Source organism: Phodopus roborovskii, unplaced genomic scaffold (genome assembly GCF_943737965.1).
Source record: "Phodopus roborovskii unplaced genomic scaffold, PHOROB, whole genome shotgun sequence".
In the NCBI taxonomy this organism is placed as follows: domain Eukaryota; kingdom Metazoa; phylum Chordata; class Mammalia; order Rodentia; family Cricetidae; genus Phodopus; species Phodopus roborovskii.
Window position 1 is genome coordinate 29,677,265 of NW_026126541.1, and position 20,367 is coordinate 29,697,631.

General features: G+C 40.7%; 1 protein-coding gene across 2 annotated transcripts in view; it reads left to right on the forward strand.

The window, feature by feature from the left end:
- Glis3 (GLIS family zinc finger 3) overlaps positions 1-20,367 on the forward strand; it is a 421,425-nt gene that overhangs the window by 236,407 nt on the left and 164,651 nt on the right. The window lies entirely within an intron of this gene.

Genomic DNA, 20,367 nt, shown 5'->3' on the forward strand with positions numbered 1-20,367 from the left:
TTCTGTGTGTTGGTGTTGGAGGTAGACAGTTATGTAAGGAGTCTTGTCCGCCACCAGTCTTGTCCCGCTGCCGTGCCAGCCCCAAATAACACACAGAGACTCTGTATTTGATACAATGCTGTTGGCCAGTTACTTGTTTCTTATCGGCTAGCTCTGTCTTAAGTATTAACCCATTTCTATGTATTTCTATGTGGTCTTACCGAGAGCGGAGGAATGGCGGTTCTGTCCTTTCCAGACTCTCCATCTTGACTCCTCCCTCCTACTTCCTCTTTCCTCCTTGTCTCCAAGTCCCTCCTATCTTCCTTTCCTATTGGCCCACAGTGCTTTATTCATTAACCAGTATGAGAAACATATTTACAGAATGACATCTCCCATCAGTCATTTGCTTCACTCAGTTTACTTTGAATGCATTGAACTTGGAGAATGTGATCCACCTTTGAGTTAGCATTGAGTAGAGAAGAAATAATGTATGCAGCAAGGCTGCAGCTGAACCACGCTCTCCGAGTAGTACCTCTGAGTATGGCAGGTGTGTGTTGTTGGAAATGGGTGTATCAGCTCTGCGCCATTGTTTTTGTGATTCTTGTTTCTCAGGGTCAGGCTGGTTATGCATTTCATGGTGGAAAACAGCTGCGGTAGTCCTTAACGACTTCACACACAAGAAGGACAACTTGAGTTACGTGTGTGTGAAATTAAATCAAGTCTCTTTTCAGATTGATAACAGGTGAAATATTGCAGGCAGACTTTCATAATATTTTAATATAGACATGGATACGTCTATGGATATTCTACATGAGCATTTTAATTTAAAAAGATTATTAATATGTTATGGTTAATATTTCATTAATATAACTTGAGAGGACAGTGACACATGATAGGGGATTAAAGTGGAGGTCAGAATATTTATCTGGTATATTCTTAAATTTTGTTTTTTCTTCAAAAACTCATTTTCTTCACAGATCTGTATATAGCCTTCTGTTGTCAGCTAGCTAAAATATTTTTTAAATTTCCTGTAAATTACACTTCTCTGAGAAGCTTTGCCAGATTTTTGTTTCAGATTCAGATGCATTAATTGGACATTGTATTTCCCTCTGTGACTTTGACCCTACTGGCAACTGAATAATTGATATAAGCAGAGCTTTGTTATCACCAAACTCTATGACACTGGAAGTTTCCTAGAGTGGAGCTGCAGTGTCTCTATGGTTGTTTGTTGAGGGAATAGATGAGCAATGAGTAGGTAGTTGAATGGCCCTTATACTCTATGATTCAGAACACTACACCTGGCTGCCACTAACTACCTTGGTCTCAGGGTGCATATCTGTACTTTGAAGGCAAGCTGACTAGATTATTTCTATGTCTCTGCTTAAAAGCTGCCTACTTTGGTAACTCTGAGAAAATAATCCTTTTTTAGCCTCTTCCTGGTTGCTGTAGATTTTGTCAGGCCTTTCCATAGAGTGACATAGCTCCATTTAGTTCTTTTTCCATGGCCATCTTCCTTTTGCATGTGTAGAACTATAATTTCATATTTAGAGACAGCCCTGATCCAGTGTGACGTGACATCATCTTAGCAGATGACATTGTGTTTGCAGAGGATGAGATCTGTTTTCCAAATAAGATCTCAGGTTGAGGTCTCAGGCAGACATGGATTTGTGAGAACTCCATTTAACAGAATACAGCTCAATTCTCTGATGTTTCCTTATGTAGTTCTCTTAAGATTCATAGCCCCACTCTTCACATGTAGGTCTTAGAAACTTTGGACATTCTAGCAACATAAAATCTAGGAGTTTGCACCCAGCTACCAACAGGCACGTACCAAAGCTTGCTTCCTTGGAGCAGATGTTGCATCCAAATCCAAGTCTAGTTCTAGATTTCTGGACTATTGTGATGTCTTTCCTCTATTTCATCTGCTTTCCATTGCCCTTGGCTTTCTGAGGATTCTGATGAATCCATAAAATTTCTTTGCATATAAAAGTAAAAGTACTCCCACGTCTGGGATTTCAGCTTCTGCCACCTTATCACTGGGCAAGTGTTGAGTTCAGTCTGCCACATGTGTGTATGAGTCACTGGCCTCTGCATCGCCCGAGAAGTGGATTCCTGGACCTCTGTCATCTACTTGGTTCCTTTCTGTCATTGAGTCAGCCAGATTTGCCGCTCACCCAGCCTGCCTCTGACTACCCTAACCCTTAGAAGAGAGGTTCTCAACCTTCCTAATGCTGTGACCCATTAATACAGTTCCTCGAGTGGTGGTGAACCCCAACCATAAATTTAGTTTTTGTACTATTTCATAACTGTAATTTTGCTGTTATTATGGATTGTAAGTATGTGATATGCAGGATATCTGATATGTGGCCCCTCTGAAAGGGTTGTTCAGCACCAAAGGGGTCATGACTCACAGGCTGAGAAACACTGCCTTAGAATATTTATGGATCCCAGACTCTTTTATCTTAACTTGAGGCTTTTATTTGTACCAAAAGATTAAACATAGACTAGAGAAAGAAAGAAAATGTGGCCCAAGACTTTATGTGCAGAAAGTAAACTTGAAGCAGGAGCACTTGAGCATGTCTTTGTTCTGAACTATTCTGCAGAGAAGCCAAAGGAACATTTGCTGAAGTCCTGTTACATGCCAGGCCCTGAGTACAGGCTATAAATGTGTGCACATGTACACAGATTAGTTGCATTAACATATTTAAACATTGCAATCCTGTACCAAGAAGCAGTTTCTCCCAGGGCAGGAATTTGATTAGATTACAAGAATGGATGCTCTGCTTCTTGTTATCACGTTTTTGTACATTGAGAATAGAAAGTCACAACAACCTTCAAGGAGAAAATATACAAGGAGGAAATGGAGGTGCCTACGGGAGTTATTGTAAAATTCATCATCTATTTTAAACCTAATCGATGTAAGCTGGAGTTTCCTCTCCTTTGTTAAGTGCATGGTGGAAAGAGGGATAGAGAGGTTGGAGATCCTGGACCACCAGATGAGACAATCAGTTCACAGATGTCAGCACACTGTGTAACAATCTGTTAGCAGATGAAGATCCCCACAGTACAACTTCTACTCTATACTTCTACTAGAACCAGGGCATGTGGAGAGTTAACTGCAGTCACAACTGGTGGAAGACTGGGTGAGATGGTAGCCAGGTATGCCTGGTCCCACCTCCCTGACAGCTGCAGGCCTGCAGGAAATTTCAGGAATACATGAGGGAGTGGGTATATCATTCTTTACCAGCTTAGCAAAAATACATATCTCATAGTCTTTAAGAAATTACACTCATACTTAAGTAAAAGCTTCAGGGGTTTATATATGCATGCTCCTATAAGGAATTATCAGGTGCCAGTTAAGAATGACCAGTGACATCCCATTTACACGTTATTTTGTGCAGCCAACATAGTAAAAGACTAAATGCAGAGTCACCGAAAGAGTTTATTTTGCCTAGATTTCTAAGTTCTACATTGTGTTTCTAAAATGTACGTTGGGTACTCCATTTTCCTGGCTCCTTTTCCAGATGTTTTTGTCCAGTGATCTATTTATTTGTGAACTCCCCATAGCATTAGCCTGTTTGGTGGCTGCTGCAAACACGCCAGTGTGGAAAACCACTCCCTATATGTATGGTTCTTAATGCCTGATGAGTAGGTCCAAAGTGGGAACAGGACAGTGGCTTAACCCCTTAAGAAATTGTTTTGAGTGGCACATAGAAAGGTTAGAGGGGGTTAGTTATATACTTTTACATTTTTCCATTCCCTGCACAGTGTTTTACAGGAAGACTTTCCACAAATGGAAGAAATAAAACAACAACAACAACAACAACAAAAATCAGTGCCTCTCATTCTTCCTTCCCTCTTGCCACCTTTCTGACTTCTGCTGCCAAAAGTAATGATTTTTTTTTAATGAGAATTCTCAGCCATAGGAATTTGACTTTTTAAAGTGATGCTGGAGAGCCCTTCCACTTGGCAGGTATGTCAAAACAAACTAAAGTTAAAACCAGATAAGCCCATTTCTCCACAAATACCCAGAGCTTCATAAAAGTCATAGCAAATGAAATTGAAACATGGGAGCATGGTGCTCACCCCACCTAAGCCTGACCGACTAAGCAATTAAGAAATAAACACCACTGGGGAGTGATTTATCCTTGACTGTAAGATCAGTGAGTCTAGAAGGGTATATAGACTCACCAGGCTTCCTGGATGCTGGGGTTCAGAGTTTCTCTATGGTTGGGCAACTTTGTGTCTAGACCTTTTGTGAAACAGCTGCTTGTCTGCCTGTGAGTCAGTCAGGGCACTATGCACTGCACAACACGACACAACATCCATTTTCAAAGGACTTGTTCATAGGACCAAAGACGTCTGTATGCCCGCTAGATGACATGTTACTCCCTAAGACAGAAACACACAATTAATTTTGCCTTCTGGACTGTGTTGCAGATTCCACTTGTCATGTATCTGTGAGCAACTAGGGGACAGAGACTTAGACCATATTGACTTTTTGCTTTTCCCAAGACTTGACCAAATACTCCTGAATAACCAGACCCTCTATCATCAAACATAGCAGCCTGCTCCCTCTCTTGGGTCAAGAAACATTTCTTTACACCTGTGATATAGCACATATAGCACATTAGGTGGGTGTAACACACACACACACACACACACACACACACACACACACACACACACACACACTCACTCCTACCTACCTTGTTCTTATAAGATTTGCAGTGGAGCTTTTCAAAGATTCAAAATCCTGTGGGTGTAGGGAAAAATGCAACCAAGAGTGAACCAGACTTAAATACCCTTCTTCCTTTCTTCCTTTCTTCCTTCCATACTCACCCCCGGGAGAGTACCTGCCTGCTTTATAACTGGTTTTCTTTGGAATCATGGGCTCCACCTTGTAAATACAAACTAGTACATGAATGCTCTCAGAAATAGGAACTAATGGTAGTATTTAGTGGTTTCATCAATCTAATGTGTCCTTAATTCAGAATTTGATATTGGAAAACAGCAGCCACTGTAGGAATTTGAAACAAAAAAAAATTTGATATCACATATTCTAGAACTGTTTGGAGGAAGGATGAGAGAAAATTGTGTCTGGCTTTCTGAAGGATGCTATGGAAAGCAAAAGACTTAATAATCCATGGCCTCAACGAATTTATGTCATGAAAGCATATGACTTGCCAAGGGAAGTTTGGAATCTGAGCAAGTTGCTAATCTATGTTTTTCACCTGACCTGGCTGCTATTACTGGAGAGAAATCATTGCTTTACCTTCATGTCCACATTCCATGTGATGCTCAGATTCTTCTTGGTAGTAGATTAGCCTGGAGTTATCTAGTAAGGGATCTGGGGAATGCAATGTTTTTGGGTTTCTCTGTGAAAGAAAAATGCTTATGATGGACAGATACCACTTGGAGCATGTGGAAGCCTGATTGAGAATGGTCCTTGTAGGCTCATATCTTTCAAAGCTTGGTCCCCAGTTAGTGGAACTGTTTGGGATTAGAATTAATAAGTGTGGCCTTGTTGGAGCAGGTGTAGTCTTGTTAGAGTTGGTGTGTCACTGAGGTGTGCATTAAGGTTTCAAAACCCCATGCCAGGCCACCCCCCAGTCTCTCTCTCTCTCTCTCTCTCTCTCTCTCTCTCTCTCTCTCTCTCTCTCTGTGTGTGTGTGTGTGTGTGTTTGTGTCTGTGTGTATACCAGGATGTAAAGCTCATAGCTACTTCTTCTCGACCATCGCTGCCTCCCTGCTACCACACTATGTATCATTATAATGGACTCATCATCTGAAACTGCAAACAAGCCCCCAGTTGAATTCTTCCATCTATAAGTTGTCATGGTCATGGTGTTTCATCACAGCAATAGAAGAATAACCAAGACTGTTGGCATGTAAGAACACAAGGGCAATGGCAACAGCTCTGTAAGGTGGCTTATGTTCTCCCATTTCATACTCTCGCTAAATTACAGAGGTTGAATATGTTGATCAAATTTAACACACCTAAGTTGCAGTTGCAGAGGTGGGATTACAAGTCCAGGCAGTCTGGAGACCAAAGTCTGTGTTCTTAACTTATACACTAGTGTTAATCTACATTGTTACCCCCAGATTTCTGGAAAGACTTCTGGAGTGATAAATGTGTTTGCTACAAGGTGAGGTACTACTAGAGACTAACCGTAGAGAACAGGAGTGATGCCAAACTTACAACCCACAGGAAACTTCCCAGGCAAAGGATTATCCAATCCAAGATCCAACTTCCAAAGTGGAGCTCTACAGTTTGATCAGAAGGCTGGGAGAAAGACATGGGAGTTGAAGCGACTTCTTGACAACTTTGGCATTCAATATCCGAAGACTTCCTTTATTTTCCTTATGACCGTGGCAAGCGTAGCCAGAATCTTCTTTGTCCCCTTGTAAGGGACTGATTCTTCATTTACAGTGAATCCAGGTAGATCTGGCTATGGTCGAGGGGTGGTAGGCTCCTCTTGTGTTCAACCCACTCCTCTGGTGGCGCCTGGCATGTTTTCCAGACTCAACACTTTGCCTCTTGTTTCTCCTTGCTCAGTTTGGAACTACTACTATTCCTCTGCCAAATGTAATACAGACCCATAGAGGAACATTAGAACACTTTGGCTCCAGCTGTGATCCCACCAACCTGGCCAGCAGGAGTGAGTGGTTGTCCCTTGCCCACCAACCCCAGCATGTAGCTGGTATCATTTCCCCTCTGCCAACAGGGTTCTTTAGAGGCTGCAGTCTTAGGGCATGGGCCATGGACTGCACCTTGCTGACCAGCAGGGACACCCTCGTACTAAGTGGCAGCTGGTGCCTGTCACACATGTCCTAGTGGCGTTTGTGTTGGAAGAGAGGAGTGATCAGTGCCAGCTGGCCTCTCAGCTGCCATGATAAACAATGAGCATGAAACACCTTGTGTCTGCAACACAGCTGAGGGGCTGTCTTTGCACACGGGCTGTGCGAGGGAGGTGGGCAGCCTCCTCATGCTCCGTATGAGCAATTTCCATTCTGTTGTTTTCTCTCACACATGGTATTCTGGAACAGCTCTGGAAGGAAAGAAGAAGAGAGAAACTGACTCTTTTTTGCCTTAGCTTCTGTGGGATTCATCTTTAGTTGTGTCCATTTTCTTGTGTGTAAAAAGGAAAATAAACAGCAGAGGGTTAATGGGTGAGTGACGTTTGTGGTTTGGGTACAGGAAAGCATGTTACTTCTCCATAGAAAACTTTAATGCTGCAGTGGACAGAGCCCTAGGCTCTTGAGTTAGAAACCGAAATTCTAGCTCTAATTCGTTGGGATTGATGGCATGAACATATGTGTTAGCTACTTATCTCATCAATGTGACCAAATACCTGACGAAAAAGCAAATCAAAGAAGGAATGTTTGTTTTGCTTTACAGTTTAAGATGGAATACAGTTCATCAAGACAGAAAAGCATAGTGGCAGGAATGTGAACGCATTGTGTCCCCAGTCCCAAAATAGAGACCAGACAGGAAGTGAGACTGTACTATATGACTTCATGCTTGGCCCAGAGTGACCTACCTTCTTCAACAAGACTTCACATCCTCAAGAATTCCATCTGGGAACCAAGTATTCTAACACGTGAACTGTGGGAGGTGTGTCACATGTAATACTATGGTGAAGTTAGTACTTCTCCTTTTGTAAACATCTCTGTATGTGCTGGTTATTCCTCCTGTTGCTGTGAAATGAAAATGTTCCTGACCCAAAGCAACTTAAGTGAGAAAGGGTCTGTTCTGGCTCCCAGTTGCAGGGTACCACCATCACAGTGAGAGAGGCTCTGTCCTGACTCGCGGTTGAAGTGTACCGTTATCACATTGGGGAAGTAAGAATGGCAGGGATTTGAAGGAACTGGAAACCAGGAATGCCCGGCTTATTTTCTGTATATCAATGATTTTCACCCAGATCACGGTCCTGCCCATATCCAATCAGGATAATCCTTCACAGGCATGTTTAGAGGTCCAACTTCTTGGTGACTCTAGATCTGGTCAAGTTGGTATCTGTAACCACCACCATGTGTTGTCATCTCTAAAATTTATTTCAACTTTAAATGACTCTGGATTTAGTTTACAGTTCATAGCACTTAGACTGGCCTTGACTGTCTCCAGATCCCCAGCACACACCTTCTCATGTCAAGAGCATCTCTGTAAGCAGACACACAGATCATGTCATCTTAGAGTTTCTCACAGACTAAATAGGTAGAAGAGAATCCTCTGAGGGTCATCTGCTTGCTGTGGCTTTGCCCTGGTGTTAAAAGATAGCCATCTAAAGGTAAGGGAGTAGCTGAAGGTATTAAGCTGTGCAGAATTCTTCTAGGTATGCCTGACATTCTTAGGGGTCTTGGGAGGGACTGCTATTGAATGTATAATGGAAGTACTTTGACCAGACAGCTTTGTGCTCTCTATGCTGGGTGAGGGCAGGCCAGGTACTGGATACTGCACTAGGATCGTGTTCATCCTGCGACTTAAGAGTCTCGCTGTTGGTTATGTTCCATGCTTGAATGGCCCTCAGTGAGCTCATACCCAAGCTCAGACCCTCCCTTCTGAGCCATAGATCAACTAAGCCAAATCCTGTCAGCTACCCCTGCCTCATACTATAGTCACCAAGGACTATAGTCCTCCCAAGGACTACAAGTTATATCTGGGAAAAGAGGACTTAAGAACTGTGGCAGGTGCCTTTCTTTGGATGATGATTTAGGAGAGAGTACGGATAAGCAGCCTAATGTGCACTTGTCTTGTGGAAGACAAGGACACACAGAGGGAAGCAGGAGCCTTAAGAATGTCTGTGCTTCCTCAGACCTAGCTTCAGCCTGTGATTGTGATAAAATACCCTGATCAGAAAAGCAACTTAGGGCAGTTAGAGTTCATGATTGTGAGGGCGTCACCGCAGGAACGTACACGCAATTAGTCACATGATAATGCAGATCACACTCAGGCTGGCCTAGCAACCCCAACAATTAAGACAAACCCCCACAGACACTCACAGACCATCCTGAGCTAGATAATTCCTCATCTTTCTTTCCAGGTGAATTGTGGAGAGTAGACATTCAAAACTGACCATCACAGCTACTAAATCCTTATTCACCCCAAAGCACGAGTACACATACTTCCTGGTTTATATGCTCTCTGTACATTCCTCTGTAATTATAGCAGTGTCCTATCTTTTCTGTAGTTCTGATATGGTTACATGTGGTGTGGCCTGTTGTCAGACAAGGAGTTGTGAAGGTCGTTAATGTTTTTTATCGCATCTGGAATATTCTTTCACCATATGTGCATTCCTTTAGATTATAGGGTTCTCCTTATATTCCCAATGAACTCTCATTGTGATTTTGACTATCTTGTGGACATGTAACACACCTTTTTAATTACCCTCTTAGCAGAGTCCATCTTTTACTGTCACAAAGAATTGGGAAGACAATGTATAGAGGGGAAGACATCAACAACACTGAGATAAGAAAAAGGCCCTTCAACCAGGATGTCCAGGAACAGAGAGATTTCCTAGACTTCACTTTTATTAGGCTAGTGCAGGGACTGAGGGAGCTGGGCTTACATTATCAACACAGGCGGCTTTACAATGGTGAAATTATAAAGAAGGCAGCTAGGACTTTTGGCTCACTCTGATTCTGGGTGCACCTCTCTTTTAGGAGCTCCTCAATAGGTTCCAGTAGGGCAGAACCACTTGGGGCTCGTAGTAGGTTTGCATATACACTTGAAGTTTGGGGCCTTTCTCTGGTTGTCTTTTCCTCTAGAAGATGAGTTTACCTCATGATCTTAAGCTTTGTTCTTAGAAACATTAACTCTTGAGTCACAGGAATGACATATCATCATTATTTGAGTTTGTTCAGCCAAAGAGTGCTTGCCTCCCAGGGTTGCTGTTTTCTGGACCTCTCAGTCCACATGAACTTCCTGGAATATTTGTCACCTCATCACAGCACTTTGGATGCGTTTCCAATCACACTCTTGTCCCTCTCTTCTCACCTTGTATCATGACTAGTAACTCAGCAGCATTTACCTGGAAATGTTAGGTTTTATGTGGGGGGGAACCATAATCATTCTAGAAACAATGGGGCTGAGTATTAGATCTCAGCTTTCTCCCTTGCCTACTGTTCTAGTTTGCATTTTTAATATGATAAGACATTCTGACCCAAACCAAATTGGGAGAGAAAGTGTTTATTTGTCTTATCTTACAGAACATAGTCCATCATAAAAAAAAAACAAAAACAAAACAAAAAAACAAAAACAAACACAGAGCAGGAATTCAAGCAGGATGCAGGAACGCAAGCAGAGACACTACTTACTAGCATGCTTTTCACGGCTTGCTCAGCTACCTGTCCTACCTGACCCAGCACTACCTGCCTAGGAGTGGTTCTGCCTACACTGGGCTGGGCTCTTCCACGTTAACTAATCAAGAGGATGCCCCAAGGACACATCTACTGGCCAGTAGGATGGAGGCAGTTCCTCAGTTCAAGTTTCCCTCTTTCCATGTAACTACTAAATAAACTTGGGTAAGTCTTCTAAGAACCGTGTAACTTAATACTTTCATCTTCAGCATGGAGATGATGATACTTAGTTCCTCACATTGGATTGATCCATAATGCACATAAAGGGCTAGGTGTATGGTGGTTGTACTGGTTGGTGTTTGAATCAAACCTAGACACATTTTGGAAGAGGGGGAGCCTTCATTGCAAAAATGCCTCCATGAGATTGACCTGTGGGCAAATCCTATGTGGTGGTGTTTTGATTAATTTTGATGTGGGAGGGCCCAACTCTCCATGGGTGGGTGCTCTCCATGGGCAGGTGTGGTGTCCCGTGTAAGAAAACGGGCTGAACAAGCAGCCATGAACAGTGTTTCTCCATGTTCTCTGATTCAGTTCTGCATTGAGTTTCTACCCTAGCTTGCCTCAGTGAAAGAGTATGACCTGAGAGTTCTATGCTGAATAAACCCTTTTCCCTAAGTCGCTTTTGGTCATGCTATTTTGTCACAGCAATAGAAACCCTAATTAAGACAGTGGTCAAGGAACACAACTGTCACTGTCTTTCATCTGTCCTCAAGCCACCATAGACCATCAGATGTCCCTCACCTCAATGATATATTCCAAGCATCTTCAAAGCAAAAGAATTAAATAATGACACATTTTTATCATCTGGCCTCCAGTTAAATTATATTCTCATTGGCTGTTTTACCCACTTTGCTTTATTTTCAAAAATTCCATATGGATGGCTAAATGGGTTCCAGAAACAAGGCATATTTTTTCCTGACACATATGACTAACTAAAGTTAAACCGGTATGCAGAATAATGCCTAAAATAAGTACTGTTTACCTGTCAGGCAAGGAATATGATAGAAAGAACTTACAGCATAGTGCCCAACACTGTCCACCCAGGCAAGAAAACATGCTTTCTCCTGGATAATTTTGGCACCTTTTGTGGAAAGGCCACTGAAAACAGAGAAGAGAACGTTGGCTCCCCTGTGTTCTTTCCATCATAGATAGCTACACACTGAAGAATGGGACAAGCAGGTAGAGAAATTCTGCTTGTCCTGTGTGGGTCTGCAGAGGATGTGATAGCCTTCTGCAAATACACAGGACTTTCTTCTTCATCTTGTCTCCTATTTCTGCTCTTCTTGAAGGACTGAAGATTATAATAGTACTATGGTTATAATAGCACTAGGTTAATTTGTCAAATTGATAACAGAAAAGGAAGAAACAGATCCCAGAGTAGTTAGATGCCTTTTCTGGAAAAGCAACTGATACTGACATAGTTAAATATCTGATGACGATATTTTCTTTTATATGAATGTAACTTTCCAAGTTCACACTGCTTTTGTTAGACATCTATTACTTTCAGATTCTGTTATTTCCTGATACCTTTGCTAATTCAGTGTTTGGTAATCATGATGACGCAGTCCATTGGTGTACAGTCCTTAATCCTCTCTGGCTTAAGTGTGTCTGTTTCCACTCTTTCAAGCTGTATGGAGTTGTTAATACTCTTAATTCCACTTTATAGGTGAAAAAACAAGAGCACAGATATCCAAGAAGCCTTAAGTGATAAAAAAGGTGTTAGAAATGGGATTGGGACTCCAGAATTTAGCTCCTGAGACCATACCCTTCCCTCCTGAGCTATTCTGCGTCCTATTAGCCATATGTGTGTGTGTGTGTGTGTGTATGTATGCATATAAGCATTTTATATACATATATCTATATGTATGTATGCATGTGAATAAATGAATGGCAAGTTGTTCTTTTGTTTGTTTCTTTGTTTATTTACTTATTTTTTAATGGGTATGAATGTTTGACTGCATGTATGTGTGTGCCCCATGTGTGTACCTAGTGTGCATGGAGGTCAAAGAGGGCATTACATCCTCTGGAGTTATAGGGGGTTGTGTTCTTCCACGTGTGTGTTGGGGGAAAAAAAACCCAGATCCTTTGAGTGGCCAGTGATCTTAATGGCTGAGCCATCTCTCCAGCCCAGGACATTCTTTCATATTAGTTTAGATTCTTGCCAGTGGGTTAGCTGAAGGTTGTGTGTTTAAAATCTTGATGAGTTTTGTCAAACCATCCCCATAATAGAATGTACTGCTCTTTTACAGCAGTTATTTTGAGACATATTTTCAGCATTAGCTGCTATAGAGAATATAGAAATGACAGAATGTGTGAAGGTAGGAGCTGTAGCTTGAATGTTTCTGTGGACAGCTCAGAATAGACTGGAGAATTCAGCACTGGAACCATCATGATCATGGGGCTGACCCACTGCTGGTGACTTGAGTGGTCTGCTTTAGTTCTGGCTTCACTGCGCTTCCTTGTAGAAGTTACTGTACTTTGTGTCTTCATTAAATCACATTCTAAATTGATGTCACCATGGATATGATGCATGATAGATCCAGGGGTCAAATATGGTTAAAATAATTGTTCTAAGGTTACTACGATGAAGTTAGAAATCGGTCCCTGGTGAAGTGGATGGAAGTGGTTCTTCGGTTAGTATATCTAAGAGACTGACCGTATCTTCTCAGTGAATGTTAGTCTCCACTTCAGTTTTTTCTGAAACTACATGGCTATTAGGCAGTCCCTCCCTTTCCCATGTGCCTCCTAAAGCACGGGGTGCCTTGGTTTTCTGTTGCTGCTTGTAGCAAATTACCACAGTGTGACTTCTTACAGCACAGATGTATTGTCTTACCTATCTGGAAGTCAGGACATGCACAGAGAGCAAGTATGGTTTCATATGGGAAAGATGAAAAGAAAATGAGTCTTCCTGGCCTTAATAGCGCCTGGCTCCTTCTGGAGACTCTATTCTCTTGCCTTGCTGAGCTTCCAGAGGCCTCCTGCATTCCTGAGCTTGTCACTGTATTTTCCTATCACTCCAGCCTCTTCCTGATTCCATTGTTAAATGTCCTACTAGCAACTTTCTTCCTTTCTCCCTCTGAGAATCACTCTTCTGATAGCACCTGAATAATCCAGGTCATTATCTTTGTCTTAACCCGAGATTAGTTGTAGTTTAACCACAGTTGCCAAGTCTCTTTGAGCATGTAATGCGATGTATTCCAAGGTCTGAGGGATAGGTTGCTGGTCTTGCTGTGGGACATTGCAAAGCCTCACAGTAGAGAGGAAGAACTACCCAGCAGGGTGAAAGTAAGGTCCCCACAGGAGAAGATAGTCTGTTTGCCCCACTAAAGACTAGATAGAACCCAATTTCAGAGGAATGAAATTGGACCCAGAAGGCATGACTCAAGTCTTGGGTTTGGTTTGTTGAAAGCTGTTATTTGTAAAATGCATCACTCTAAGTTTGCCTTGCCATGGAACACTCGTAAGTGGCAGATATGATGACTAACTGCTCACTTGAATGCCTTAAGCTATCTAGAAATTTTTTAAAAATTAAAAGAATCCCTATTTTGAAGTCTCGCATTGGAACTCTTTGCTTTTAATGAAAGTGAACCCAAACAAACATGTTTATAAACAGTTTCACACAAGAGGGCTCAGTAAGGTGCACTTTCATTAACATTTTCTGCAAACACAACTTTCTCGTATTATTGTTTGCTATCCTGTTATGGAATAACATGAATTTGTGTTAATTGGCAAAACATATTCTTCCCTGGAATTTCCCTGAAAATAATTTAAACATGCTACATCTTTCTCTTTAACACCCTCTCTCTGACTCTGTCTCTTTCGGTATACTTTAATCTTTGACAAGTATATGTGTTTTACTCTTAAAAGGTCATGGATAAAAAGTATGATTCATGCCAAAAGTTTTTTTTTTATTTTGTTTGACAGTTGATTTTAAGTAATAAAGGCATAGTGTTTAGTTCTTAATTTATTCATTTATTGATTCACCAGATAGAACTTAAGAATTTCCTATGTGGCTTGCATAATACACAAAGAAAATAGGCTTGAAGGCAGCCATGTTGAATATCTTCAAGGCTGGCAGGCCCCTGGCACAGTGCAGCCTGTGAAGTGAACACACAAGAGTTTTTACTGAATGCCATCAACATCATTGTGTCTGACTGCAAGATAGCAGAGACTTCAGAAAAAATTAACAACTTTGTACAAATACAGAGGAGGGGGGGGGACCATCAGAACTGTCAGAGAAGATTACTCTGGCATCTATTGATGCTGCGAATAAAGGAACTGGGCAGGTTGAGGCAGTGGGAACAATTGCCAGGTAGAGTGATCTGTGGAGCTGTGATGACTCAGGATGTGTGCACATTGAGTAGCAGTGATTGTCAGGAGAGTGGCAGGTGTTGATGGGAGATAAATCGCAGGTGACTAGAGGCTCCATGGGGAAGCAGCTCTTTGCCTTATCAGGAACTTCAGTTTTATCCCGTAGACAACAGGAAACAAGTAGATGTTTTAACATTAAGAACTAGGAAAAATATCCTTTTCTCTTGCTGAACTTTTGAGAATTATAAAATCATTATATCTGCCAGAGACAGAATACATAATTTATACACACATGTTCATGCACATCTTTTTATTATTATTGCTGAGACAGGATTTCTGTGTGTGGCCTTGGCTGTCCTGGAACTAGTTCTGTAGACCATGATGACCTTGAATTCACAGAGATTGGCCTCCCTCTGTGCCACCATCACCACCTGGCCAGGTACATCTTTCATACTTGACTCTGGGTTTGGGAGACAGGTGGTCCTTGGTCTTATAGCTCCCCTGTGTCTTTCTTAGATCCATTCCTTCTGGAGAAGTTCCTACTGTAATTTTAATTTTGTATTGATTACTGCCCTGTTATTTATTTTCTCTCATTGGAGCTTTGCTGAACACAGGCATATGTACCTAAAGATACACTGTTGTTCTTCAAGTGTATATAGAAGAAGAAACCAGATGCATTTCTTTTATGATTTTGTTTTCAGAGTTATTTTCTGGTTGATATGTGGGTAATTAAATTTCAGAGTTGGGAAATATTTACCGGGTAATTTTTTTTTAATCATTTGATTTACTGTCACATGTTAAGAGTATGTGAAATTGTCCTATTCTGAATAACTCTGTACTGATGATTTTTGTACATTGTTTGTTGAAAGCATAAATATGTCTAAGAGAAAAATTATTAGTGCAGAGATTATGCATGTTCGAGTTAGGTACCTTTAATCTGAGGCATGTATTAATTTACATTCCCACCATGGTGTACAATTGTTGCTTTTTCTTCTTATGCTTGCTGCTTGGTACTAACAGACATTTTAATCTTGGCCCTTTTATAGGAACCAAGAAAATGTCACTGTGGGTTTTTTTTTTTCTTTTCTTTTATAGCCCTGGTCATCCTGGAGCTCTGTAGACCTTGCTAGCCTCAAACCTACAGATCTGCCTGCCTCTGCCTCCCATGTGCTGGGATTAAAGGTGTGCCCACTATGCCCCGCCCACTTTAGATTTTTAATTGACATTTTTCCCTATATACTCATAAGTGTGAGCTTCCTTTTCTATGCTAATTAGCAATTTGTAATTTCACTATGAAATATAGGTCTCTCCTTTAAAATCTCTACTATACAAGGAACTGTGCATTTTTCTTAGCTTTTATTTGAGGCAGTGTCTTCAAGAGATCCTGCCTTCTTCTAGTTCATGACAAGCTCTTACTTACTTGTTTTATTGTCTGTTGATGAACATCCTTAATTTAAATGCCACATCAATTCTTTTTCCTGAATGTAATTTGTGTATTTTATGCTCTAAGCCTCCCTTTCTAACTTAGGGTCTTTAATACTAACCATGGTTTCCTTTCTTTTGTGATATATAAATGTGCTAACCTCATCTGTGTTAACCTTCATGGTTTCATTTTTCTCGTTTCTTTTTCTGAATGCAGAGACACTGAAATCTGTATCTGCTGTTTTCTCTGGACAGTCACTTTTCCTCCAGGTCTTTTAAAGGTACTCATACTTTTCCTATAACCCGACGACACTGCTGCCATAGTGCTCCCCTCACAGCTTCCCGCTCTTTGCCATTGCTCTTCTTCCGTCTCCAGGCTGCAGTATCACATGATGGAGAAATACATTTGTCATTTGCAGAAACAGGTTCTGAGATGATCTTGGCTACCATTTCTTCATATTCATTACATGATAAGGTATTCAAGGTTCTTGAAACACCTTGTTGAGGTTTGGATTAGAATTTAATTGAAATTTGATCTCAGGTATAAAACTCACCCAGGATGCTTGCAGTTGGAGACCCTTCTCTCCGCAAGTATGCTTTCTTTCTCAAGTTGTTCTCTCTTTTTTAGGGTCTTCCAATGAGCTTTTTATGTGCTTTTAATGTGAACTCTCGCGCCTTTTGCTAGTCTTCCCACTCAGGCATATTGTATGCTTCTGTATTTGTTTCATAAGTGACAACTTCCAAAAATTTACATTGCAAACTCATGATTTCTCATGCATAGAAATTAAACTTTGCTAGGAAAAACACTCTTGGAAAGTCTAGAAAAACAACTTTCTGGTTCATTGCTAATAAAAATACCAAATGATTGAAACTTCCATGGACAGGAATTGCACATAAGCTTACACGTTTATTTGTCCTTCAAAGAAGCAACCTTGTTTCTAAAAATAATTTAGCTCAGGAAAATGCTTGTACGTTTAGGAAGCGAGCTATAGTTCTACATCTCTGAAGCAATTTATCAGGACCAATTATGTCTTGTGGTGTTTGTTGTAATAATAAAAATATTGGAAACCCAAATTGCAGTTCTAGAGATGGGTTAAATAACTATGGCATTCAAAGTAGTTGAGTGCTGTGAGATGTAAAAGAATGAAGAATATTTCTATAAACAGGTATGATTTGGTATACAGGATAATTGTTAAATAGAGAAGAGCAAAGCATAAACCAGCATGCATTGTGTGTACGATGCACAACCTTTTGCTTTAGAAAGATAATAGTACACACGATTAGATGTTACTTGCTTTCTTTTACAGTAAGTAGTACAGCTGGATAAGCCAGAAAGGAGTCGATATGGTTGACGGGATTTCAGAAGCATTCTTTTAATTCTTGTTGTTTTACAATTTCTCTGGGTTTTTGTTTGTTTTTTATGGTAACTTGTATTGCTCTAGATGTTCATCTCGATTTATAATATGCTGGCATAAATATCGAATGTCTCTAATTACTGCTTCATATTTGTATTCTTCTTTCACTTCTATTTTAACTCGTGCTGTAGCCCCTTTTTTTGCTAGTACTTGTCAGAAATGAACTAAATTTATTATTCCCTTAAAGGAGCCAGTTTGGGACTTCATCTTTTCACGTATCTTTTTAAATTTTATTATTTCTTCTCCTGATAAAGATCAGTTGAGAATTTTCCTTAATTATTAATAATTTATTATTTGTTAGCTAAGCATTACATGTCATTATTCTCCCTTAAAAACTGCTTTAGCTGAACGCCATAAATGTTTACATATTGATAGGTACCTTTAATTACTAAAAGATAAAATTAATCGAGTTAGCTTTTTGCCGAGTATCACTTTTACGGGACTCTCACTATCAGAACTTTATACACGCCTTCAGCTGCACCCTGGGATTTCGTCGTTCCTGTGGACTGTCACACAGAGTAATGAGGTTTCCTGTAAACTCTGGCCTTTACAACTGTATCATGGGAATTCTCCGAGGCCTCCATTTCTGTGTACTCATTCCAGGGTCCTTACAAAAACTCAGGGACTTGTGGAACTTTAAAGCATCATTGTAGTAGTGTTTTAGACCTCAAAAAAAGAAAAAAAAAATACTTGAGCTCAGAACACAAACCCACATGTGCATTTAGAAAATTTCAAGGGGCTTTCCCCTAAGCTTTCCACCAATAGTCATGACTGCTTTGCCGGTAGCAAAGTGAGACTTAGACTCTTTTTCACAGTAGCTCAAGTTGTTTTGTTTCCCTACTGCAGTTGCTTTTATCGTTTGGAAATCCTCGCTTTAGGTTTTTAAGTCTCTCGGGAGGCAATCCCCAAACTGGACCCATGCTCTGCTTCTGCCTGCTGGCCTCTTGGAAGCCCCACTCTAGCGTGCATGGAACAGGAAAACTACCTTGCCAACTCTTTGCTTTGATGGCTAGTTTCTTTATGCCTCTCAAGTCATTCCCTCACTCTTTTACCAGGTTAGCCATCTTTAAAGTGTGACTTTGGAAAACATTTCAGCCACCACTTTAGATGTTCTGTATCAGGAAGGATTCCCCTGAATATTCCATCTACTACATTGTTAGAGAAATAAGTGTGTAAAGAATGGGTTTTGGATTTTAGAGATGTTAATGAACCGAATATAGACCAACCTCAGGATCATGCTAAATACGATAATTAAATATTCTTGAGTAGTTTTGCTGGCAATACAATTTCATAAAATGTTGAGATCACAATTTTTATGATTTGTTCACACAAAAATGCAGAATTTCTATAGTCAAGGTTTTATGGACCAGATAAATGTGATCATATGCCATAACTCAAGATCTAAGTGTCAATATTACATAGTTTCTTTCCAGTACAACTTTGCTAAATGTTTTTGTTGTCAGAGGGCCCTGAGCAGAGGTCAGGTCATGGTGGTGCTAAGAAATGGGAATCGAAGCAGCTTTTGACTACTCAAAGAGATGATGAAAGGGTCTCTGCAGTAGGAAACTCTTGACTCTGGTCAGTTTATAAGCCACAGCGAGAATCCTTTCACTGCGCCAGTCCCTTAAGCCATAGTGGGAAACCTTTAACAGCATTAGTCTCACAAACCCACAACTGCTTTTCTCCCAAGTTTACAAAGTGTGTCTTACTCCATGAAACTGGATAAAGGCAAATTCTCAGGCCTGACCTTAAACTTTCCAGTGAAGAAGAAACTCCAGGGGAAGGTCCTAGGAATCTCTGTTTCGAAGTAGCTTGGTGCTGTATTCCGTTTGTATGTTTGAATTTGGAAACTGCAGGCAGAATAAATTGTTCAGAAAAGATCAGTCAGTAATTTAGTTTGTGGCATCATTTGTAAGGTATATAGAAAAATCAGATTATAGGAAGAAAATTGGGGTTGGGTATGGCTTAATGGTACAGTGTTTGCCTGATATTCTTGAGGTTGTGGGCACAGCCCTGGCTAGTACTTAGTACATGGCTCACACATGTAATCCCAGCACTCTGGTGGGAGGTTTCAAGTTTGAGGCCAGTGTTGGCCACACATAGAGCTCTAGGTCAATCTGAGTTACGTTGTAAGATCATCTTAAACACAGAAATAAAGCAAAACAAAATTCAGAAATTACATGATTTTTCACTGGTAGACAAATTGTAAACTTAACTGTGATCTGAAAATTTTATGTAAGTACATAGCAAGAAAAACTGTTTGAGAATGTTTGATTATCAAAAAGTCTATTGTATTTCAAATATATGTACACATACATGTTTATGGTGACATTTATCAATGTTAGGATTCTTTACTCTTTAGAAATATGTGAAAGGTGTGTTGATTCTCCATGGGAGTGGCATTTGGGGAAGGTTTTATAGGTACATATATTAATAAATGGCTATACAGTCATTCAATGTGTCTTTCAGACATCTATTAGAAGCAAGTACTCATTCTATATCTACCAATTAGAAAATAAGCTGTGTTTGGACTAGGAGTAAAACTGCCTTGTGCTGCAGGTTTCCAAAGATAAATGACCACACCTGCCTGGCCTACTTTCCTCAGAATGGCTGGGGAAGGAAGTTGCACAAAGACATCCTGATCTGGCAAATGGTACCAGGCCACATGGTCAGTGGATTCTTCTCATGGGATATTTTCAGGCAAGTTTATGAGACCGTTGACTAGCTATAAATCACCAAAGTTTCAGAGATGGAGTGAGAACACAGGAAATGCAAAAATCTTTTTCTCCACGATCTTGTAGTCCAGAAAATCCCCAACATCTGGCTCACGTGTGAAGCCAGGAAAGATATGGTTTACCCTGGCAGCTGTCCTTGGTGAGGG